We start from the raw sequence: 9127 nt of genomic DNA, 5'->3' as shown, positions 1-9127 counted from the left end.
GTCGGACTCTTTGCGACCCCATGAACTGCAGCATGCCAGGCCTCTCTATCCATCACCAACTGCCAGAGTCTACCCAAAGCCATGGCCCATCAATCCCACTAGGCATATACCCTGAGGAAACCAAAATTGAAAATGACACATGTATCCCATTGTTCATTGCAGCACTATTTACAATAGCTAGAACATGGAAGCAACCTAGATGTCCATTGATAGATGAATGGATAAAGAAGTTGTGGTACATATACAGAATGGAATATCACTCAGCCATAAAAGGAACGCATTTGAGTCAGTTCTAATGAGGTGGATGAACCTAGCACCTGTTATACAGAGTGAAGTAAGTCAGAAAGAGAAAGATAAATATCATATTCTAACACATATATATGGAATCTAGAAAAATGGTACTGTAGAATTTGTTTACATGGCAACAGTGGAGAAACAGACATAGAGAATAGACTTATGGATATGGGGAGAGGGGATGAGATGTATGGAAAGAGTAACATGGAAACTTACATAACCATATGTAAAATAGATAGCCAACAGGAATTTGCTTTATGGCTCAGGAAACTCAAACAGGGGCTCCGCATCAACCTAGAGGAGTGGGATGGGGAGGGAGATGGGAGGGAGGTTCAAAAGAGAGGGGACATATGTATACCTAAAGCTGATTCATGTTGCGGTTTGACAAAACAAAATTCTGTAAAGCAATTATCCTTCAATAAAAAATAAATTAATAAAAAAAATAAATTTTAAAAAAGATATTACTGTGATTTATGTCAGAGTGTGTTCTGTCTATGTTTTCCTCTAGGAGTTTCATAGTATCTGGTCTCACATTTAGATCTTTAATCCATCTTGAGCTTATTTTTGTGTGTGGTGTTAAAGAATGACCTAACTTCTTTTATATGTAGCTGTCCAGTTATCCCAACACCATTTGTTGAAGAGGCTGTCTTTCCAACATTGTGTAGTATTGCTTTCTTTGTCATAGATTACTTGACCATAGGTGCATGAGTTCATTTCTGGGTTTCCTATCCTGTTCCATTGATCTATAGTTCTATTTTTGTGCCAGTATCATACTATTTTGATGACTGTAGATTTGTAATATAGTCTAAAGTCAGGGAGCCTGATTTTTCCAGCTCTGTTTTTCTTTCTTAAGATTGCTTTGGCTATTCAAGGTCTTTTGTGTCTCCATACAAATTTTAAGATTTTTTTGTTCTAGTTCCGTGAAAAAATGACATTGGTAATTTGATTGAAATTGCACTGAATCAGTAGATTGCCTTGGGGAGCATACTGATTTTGACAACATTGGATCTTCCAACCCACAAACATAATGTTTATTTCCATCTGTTTGTGTCTTCATTTTCTTTCATCTGTGTCTTATACTTATTTCTGAGTATTGCCTTTTGTCTTCTTATGTAGGTTTATTCCTAGATAATGTATTTTATTGTTTTGATGCAATGGTAAATTGAATTGTTTCTTAAATTTCTCTTTCTGATCTCTCATTGTAAAGTGTATAGCATTGCAACAGATTTCTGTGTATTAGTTTCGTAACCTGCAACTTTACCAAATTCATTGATGAGTTCTAGTATTTTTCTGGTCACACCTTTAGGATCTTGTATGTATACTATCATGTCATCTGCAAACAGTCGCAGTAGCTTCTTTTCCAATTTGGATTTCCTTTACTTCTTTTTCTTCTCTGACTGCTGTAGCTAGGACTTCCAAAACCATGTTGAATAAAAGTGTCCAGAGTGGACATCCTTGCCTTGTTCTTGATCTTAAGAGGAAATGCTTTCAACTTTTCACCTTTGAGTATGATGTTCACTGTAGGTTTGCCACGTGTGGCCTTGATTATGTTGAGGTATATTCCCTCTACATCCACTTTCTGGGAAGTTTTTATCATAAATGGGTGTTGAATTTTGTGAAAAGCTTTTTCTGCATCTACTGAGATGATTATATAGTCTCCATTCTTTAATTTGTTAATGTAATATATCAAATTGATTGATTTGTGGATATTGAAAAATCCTTGCATCCCTGGGATGAATATCACTTGATCATGGTGTATGATCTTTTTAATGTATTGTTGGATTCAAAGTGCTATTATTTTTTTGAGGATTTTTGCATCTATAATCATTGGTGATATTGGCCTGTAATTAGGAATTTCCATTTTTAAAAAGCCAACATGAGGCTTTTCTTATAAGATAGTTCAGTGACAAGAGACCTAAATTGTCACTAAAAGGAATACTAAAATTTTTCTTTTTTTAATGCTAAAAACAAGTAACTGAGCTTGTAAATTTATGCTAAGATGAGAGACAGAGAGAGAGAGAATGTGTGTGTATGTGTGTGTGTTAAAGTTCATTGCTAATGGAAATGTGCCAAGGACTGTAATACTAAGAACTGGCTCACAGCCAAGTGCCTTTGGTTTTACAGAAGGCAAGCACGAGCCAGAGAATGCTTTCAGTACTGGTGGGAGGTTACTTGAAGTTGAGGAGGTCAGCGTATTTGATGCCCAGGAGCATAAAGAAACGATGGTTCTCTGATAATTAGAATAGTAATCCCAGCAGGGAAGCCCCATCACCTTTGAGTCTCTCAGACAGAAGTGTCTCCTGGCTATGGCTTAATCTGGCAAGTACTCTAATTTGGAGAAATCATTATATCTTTGGTAGCATGCTGCAAGTAGACCCCTGCTTACTTTGCAAACTCCTTCTTCAGTAAACAGAAGTTATAGAAGGTGAAATTCTATGACTAGATCCTTGTTCAAAGCATCTTGTAAACCACAGCAGCAATAACACTGCAAAATCATGAAGATGAATGCACATTTCTTGTCAGGATACTTATGTATGTTTAATTCTCAATTTTTTGTCCTTTATTCTTTTTTCTTTTGATATCTCTCTTTTAATATAAAGTCGATTGATTCTATTTTCTGTTTCCTCAAGCCCTCTCTTCCTCTCTACTCTCATTATTACAATACTTTTCCAGGCCTGATCCTGTAACTGTACATACAATATTTCTTATCCTGGTACTATCTAATCTTAAGTATCAAAATCAAAGTTAATGTCCCATTTTCAGGATTTTTTCCCATGTCATAAACATTTAGAGAGTACAAATCTGATCTATTCTTAGGCCTAATTCCTCTGTTGGTTTTTTCTTTATTTGTATCATGTATATTTCTGTTTCTATGACTTTCTCTATTGATCTGACCTTCCAATATCCTCTTTTTATACTAAGAAAAATTCAACTTTTCCTATAAAAAGATTCTTCTGACAGTACTGTAAAACTCATACTTTAGTGATTTATATGTAATCCTAATTTAGTGATATTATTTGAATTCACCGATTTTTAACATTCAGTTTGCTTACTATTTCTGCAAATAAGTCCTTAGACGGAGACAGATCTCTTCATTGCCCAGGGAGCAGTCACCTAAGTCTTTGGCCATAACAGGACAAACACCTTGATGCCTCTTAGTAGCTACTCATGTCTAGACTTTGCTCCAGAATCTTCTTAGTGCTCCAGTACTTCTTAGTACTTCAGCTGAGCCTGAAGTACTAGTGGAATAAGCTAAGTTCTCTATTGCAGATGCACTTCTGACTCACAGTAAACAAGAAAATCTTGGGTGGAAAGATGCCATGACAGCAGAAACAAATGTTAATGGGGAACAGTGGAAAAGCAGCCTCTTATAAGGCAACAAGTTCAGGAAACAATGAACAATATGATGGCAAACACCACAGACTCACTGTACTCAGGGAGGCTGCTGGGTTCTGCACATGCTTTGTATTTAGCCTAGATTCATGAGGAGGCCCTTAATATGCTCATAGAAATGAATTTTTTAACAAAAAAATTTATATGTGAGTATTCCAATCAAAGGATAATGAGGACACTCTGGATGGGCACAAATTCTTTTCTACCAAAAGATCAAATTACTTCAACACACATTACAGACTAGGACAGTTTACAAAGAGGAAAACTGAGAAGCCTAGAGAAGCACATTGAGTTGACAAAGCAAGTCAGTGGCCAAGATGGAACTACAATTTAGATCTTTACTTTTTTTTTTTTTGTATTTTATTTATTTATTTTTTATTTTTTTTTTATTAGTTGGAGGCCAATCACTTCACAACATTTCAGTGGGTTTTGTCATACATTGACATGAATCAGCCATGGATCTACACGTATTCCCCATCCCGATCCCCCCTCCCACCTCCCTCTCCACCCGATTCCTCTGGGTCTTCCCAGTGCACCAGGCCTGAGCACTTGTCTCATGCATCCCACCTGGGCTGGTGATCTGTTTCACCATAGATAGTATACATGCTGTTCTTCTCGAAACATCCCACCCTCGCCTTTCTCCCACAGAGTCCAAAAGTCTGTTCTGTGCATCTGTGTCTCTTTTTCTGTTTTGCATATAGGGTTATCGTTACATCTTTCTAAATTCCATATATATGTGTTAGTATGCTGTAATGTTCTTTATCTTTCTGGCTTACTTCACTCTGTATAATGGGCTCCAGTTTCATCCATCTCATTAGAACTGATTCAAATGAATTCTTTTTAACGGCTGAGTAATATTCCATGGTGTATATGTACCACAGCTTCCTTATCCATTCATCTGCTGATGGGCATCTAGGTTGCTTCCATGTCCTGGCTATTATAAACAGTGCTGCGATGAACATTGGGGTGCACGTGTCTCTTTCAGATCTGGTTTCCTCAGTGTGTATGCCCAGAAGTGGTATTGCTGGGTCATATGGCAGTTCTATTTCCAGTTTTTTAAGAAATCTCCACACTGTTTTCCACAGCGGCTGTACTAGTTTGCATTCCCACCAACAGTGTAAGAGGGTTCCCTTTTCTAGATCTTTACTTATTTCAGAGAGTTGACAATTGAGTTGAAGAGATGTAGAGATGAGAGTTGAAGAATGTAGAAATATAAAAGTGGAATATGAAAGTATTAATTGGCCACACAGAAATTCAGAACAAATGCATTCAACCAAGCTACTATTTAATGTCTACAATATATGAAAAATAGTATCTGACATATTTCATAAATATTTGGTATTAAGACTTTATTTAAAAGATTTTATAAAACTGTAATAAATAAAAAGATATAAAAGTTTTTAAGGCACATAAATATATTTTTATATTTAAAAAATAAATTTATCATGGAGCTTGTTATGTCATTTTCTACACAGCTTGTTGAAGCCAAGAGAATCCTATGCTTTTTTTAATAATCTGTACATAACTTTATTAAGTTAACATTACAAACCAAAGCCCAAAGTCAAAACTTGAAGTTCCCATTTCAGTTAGATATACTAACTCAAGAATCTCTGAAAACTTTCAAATTTTCCCATATTCTAAAATAGGGGTTGGCAAATTTCTTCTGAAAAGGACCAGGTAATAAAATATTTTTGACTTTGTAGGCACTCAAAGCAGCCACAGATAATATGTAAAGAGATAAGTACAGCTATGCTTTAATAAAGCATATGATATGGACACTGATAGTTGAATTTCATATAATTTTCACAAGCTATGAAACATTGGTCTTTGACTTTTTTCTCCAATCATTTAAAACTGCAGAAACCATTCTTTGCTGCAGGATACATAAAAAACAGAAGCAGGCCAGTTTTGACCCATGTGTCATAGTTTGCCATCACTTTCTTCAAAGTATGTGCTTTTTAGTACTTATTTAACTTTCAGGCTAAATATTCTCTCAATGACAGTGTCAGCAAAAGTATTATAAAAATGACAATCTTATATGGAATTACTCTAAGAAGCTAATAGTGGGGAGGAACTGAAATTTAAGATAATAATAACATTTACAGAGAAGAGAATGAGACATTTATGTCATTATGTAAATGTATAACATAAGATAATTTTTACTTAATTAACATCAATTGCAGACTGTTTGAGCAAATTACTAATTCAGTGTAAATGAGCTGGCTGTATAACTGGTTACTTGACATTCAGTTATTTTGCACATGTTTAATTCCATTTTATTTTTGTTAAGAATTAAACACAAAATGTAACTTTTTTAAGCAAATCTCTAGAGAAACCATTGGCTTCTTAAAAATTGTAATAAAAAGGTAAAATAACCATAAGTGAACGAACCCTAAATAAATGCCAGTTATTCAAATTTTAATTACCCAAAATGGGGACATGCCTTCTGAAGTATATATTTCATTAAAATGTATCTTGTTTACCCAAATTTTCAATTTGTTGTTGTTATTGTTCTGTTAGTCATGTCCAACTCTTTGCAACCCCATGGGCTGCAGCATGCCAGGCTTCCCTGTTTTTCACCATCTCCTTGAGTTTGCTCAAACTCATGCCCATTGAGTTGGTGATGCCTTGCAACCATTTCGTCCTCTGTGGTCCCATTCTCTTCCTGCCTTCAATCTTTCTCAGCATCAGGGTCTTTCCCAACGAGTCAACTCTTTGCATCAGGTACCCAACCTATTTGAGCTTCAGCTTCAGCATCAGTCCTTTCAGTGAATATTCAGGACTGATTTCCTTTAAGATTGACTACTTTGATCTCCTTGCTGTTTGACAGACTCTCAAGAGTGTTCTCCAACACCACAGTTTGAAGGCATCAATTCTTCAGCGCTCAGCCTTTTTTATTGTCCAGCTCTCAAATCCATACATGACTACTGGAAAAACAGTAGCTTTGACTGTACAGACCCTTGTAGGCAAAGTAATGTCTCTGCTTTTTAACATGCTGTCTAGGTTTGTCTTTGATTTTCTTCCAAGGAGCAAGTGAAAAGTGAAGTCGCTCAGTCGTGTCCAACTCTTTGCGACCCCATGGACTGTAGCCTACCAGGCTCCTCTGTCCATGGAATTTTCCAGGCAATACTGGAGTGGTTGCCATTTCCTTCTCCAGGGGATCTTCCCAACCCAGGGATCAAACCCGGGTCTCCCGCATTGCAGGCAGATACTTTACCATCTGAGCCACCAGGGAAGCCAAGGTCTTTTAATTTCATGGCTGTAGTCACTGTCCACAGTGATTTTGGAACCCAATAAGATAAAGTCTGTCACCGTTTCCACTGTTTCCCCATCTATCTGCCATGAAATGATGGAACTGGATGCCATCTTTGTTTTTTGAATTTTGAGTTTTAAGCCAGCTTTTTCATTCTCCTCTTTCACCTTCATCAAGAGGCTCTTTAGTTCCTCTTCACTTTCTGCAATTAGGATGATGTCATCTGTGTATCTGAGGTTGTTGCTACTTTTATCCTATTCCCAGAAAAAGCTAGAATCATAGAACACTTTACCAATATTTTATCTCTCCTAATATACTTTTGTCATATATTTTTCTGCATTTTATTACTTACATAGTAAATACTCATTTATATTTGCCCAAATGTTTAAATCTCATTTCTTTCACCACAATCTACATCTTCAGTTGGGATCATTTTTTTTCTACCCAAAGAATACCCTATACCAGGAGTCCCCAACTTCTGAGCCATGGCAGCAGTCCATGGCCTGTTAGGAACAGCACGGGTGAGTGCTGGGTGAGAGAGCAAAGCTTCATCTGTATTTATAGCCGCTCTCCATTGCTCACATAACCACCTTCTGTCCTATCAGCAGGGGCATTAGAGTCACAGGAGTACAAACCCTCCTGGGAACTGAACATGTGAGGGATCTAAGTTGCATGCTCCTTATGAGAAACTAATGCCTGATGATCTGAGGTGGAGCTAAATGTAGTGATGCTAGTGCTGGGGAGTGGCTGCAAATTCAGATTATCGTTAGCAGAGAAGTTTGACTGCACAGGGACCATAATAGATCAACTGCTTGCAGAGTCATTTCAAAACCCTATCAGTGAGTAGCAAATGACAATTAAGCTGCACCTCATTGCAGGTTTTATAGTGGAAAGTGAGTTGATGTGATTCAATTGTACAGCTACAGTACAACAGAACAATTGTACACCTAGTGGCAGGCTTTAAGTTAGAATCCAACACTTATTTCAGTCCATGCGTGACCTGCCCATTATTTTACTTATCACTTTTGTCTGAGCCTCCTTCCTGCACTGTGCACTTGTCTCAGTCACATTTTTAGTAAGCCCACAAGCTAATCCTAGCCAAAATGAGCAAAAAACAAAAGTCACTGGAGAGCTTCTTTGAAAACAGAGAAAGGCCTGACGATGAGACTCTAAGCAGAAGACTCTAAGACTGCCAACAAAAAGAAAACTGCATTTAAAAGAAATTACCAACAGTCCTACTTAAATTACAACAGGGTTCACTTACAGGTGATTCACATTCTCCAGGCCTGCTTTGTATAATACATGATGACCAGCTACTCAATGAAGCCATGAAACCTTCAAAACTCCTTTGCCACATGGAGATCAAGCATCCTGCATTAAAAGACAGGCCTTTGGAGTTTTTCAACATGAAAATGTGTAAGCACAAAGAACTGAAACAATTATTGAATGCCACCACTTCCTCAAAAGTGTCTGCACTGACAGCATAATTTTTAGTGGTTAACCACATTGCTAAAACTAAGCCCTTTCCTACCAGTGAAGAGTTGATCCTGCCTGCTTCTAAGGACATTTATCATGAACTTTGAGGAGAGGCTGAAGTTCAAAAGGTGGCACATGTTGCTCTTTTAGTTAGCATCATAACTAGATAAATTGATGTAATAGCAGAGGATACTGAGGCACAATTGTCAGAGAGGACTAATGAGTCACCATGGCATGTAGTCAGGTTGATGAGTCTACTGATGTTGATAACAAGGCAACAATGCTTGTTTTTGTGTGGTATATTTTTCAGGAGGATGTGCATGAGGATATATTGTGTTCACTTTTGTTGACAACCAACACTATTCAAATCTTTGAATGATTACATATCAGGAAAATGGAACTGGTCACTTTGTTTCAGTATATGCATGGACAGAAAGGCTGCCATGACTGGATAACTCTGGTTTCTCTACTTGGGTCAGAGGTCACTTCTGAATGTGAGTCTACACATTGTGTCATTCATAGAGAAATGCTGGCTAGTCAAAAAATGTCACCTGAACTTAACATTTCTCAGGATGTGATTAAAATTATTGACCGCATTAAAGTACATGGCCTTAACTAACGTCTGTTCACACAGCTCTGTAAAGAGATAGACGCAGAGCACACATCTCTTATACACAAAAGTGAGGTGGCTTTCTAAAGGTAGACCCACTG

Source organism: Cervus canadensis, chromosome 15 (assembly GCF_019320065.1).
Source record: "Cervus canadensis isolate Bull #8, Minnesota chromosome 15, ASM1932006v1, whole genome shotgun sequence".
In the NCBI taxonomy this organism is placed as follows: Eukaryota; Metazoa; Chordata; class Mammalia; order Artiodactyla; family Cervidae; genus Cervus; species Cervus canadensis.
The sequence above is the reverse complement of the archived record's forward strand: the minus strand, read 5'-3'. Positions refer to the sequence as shown.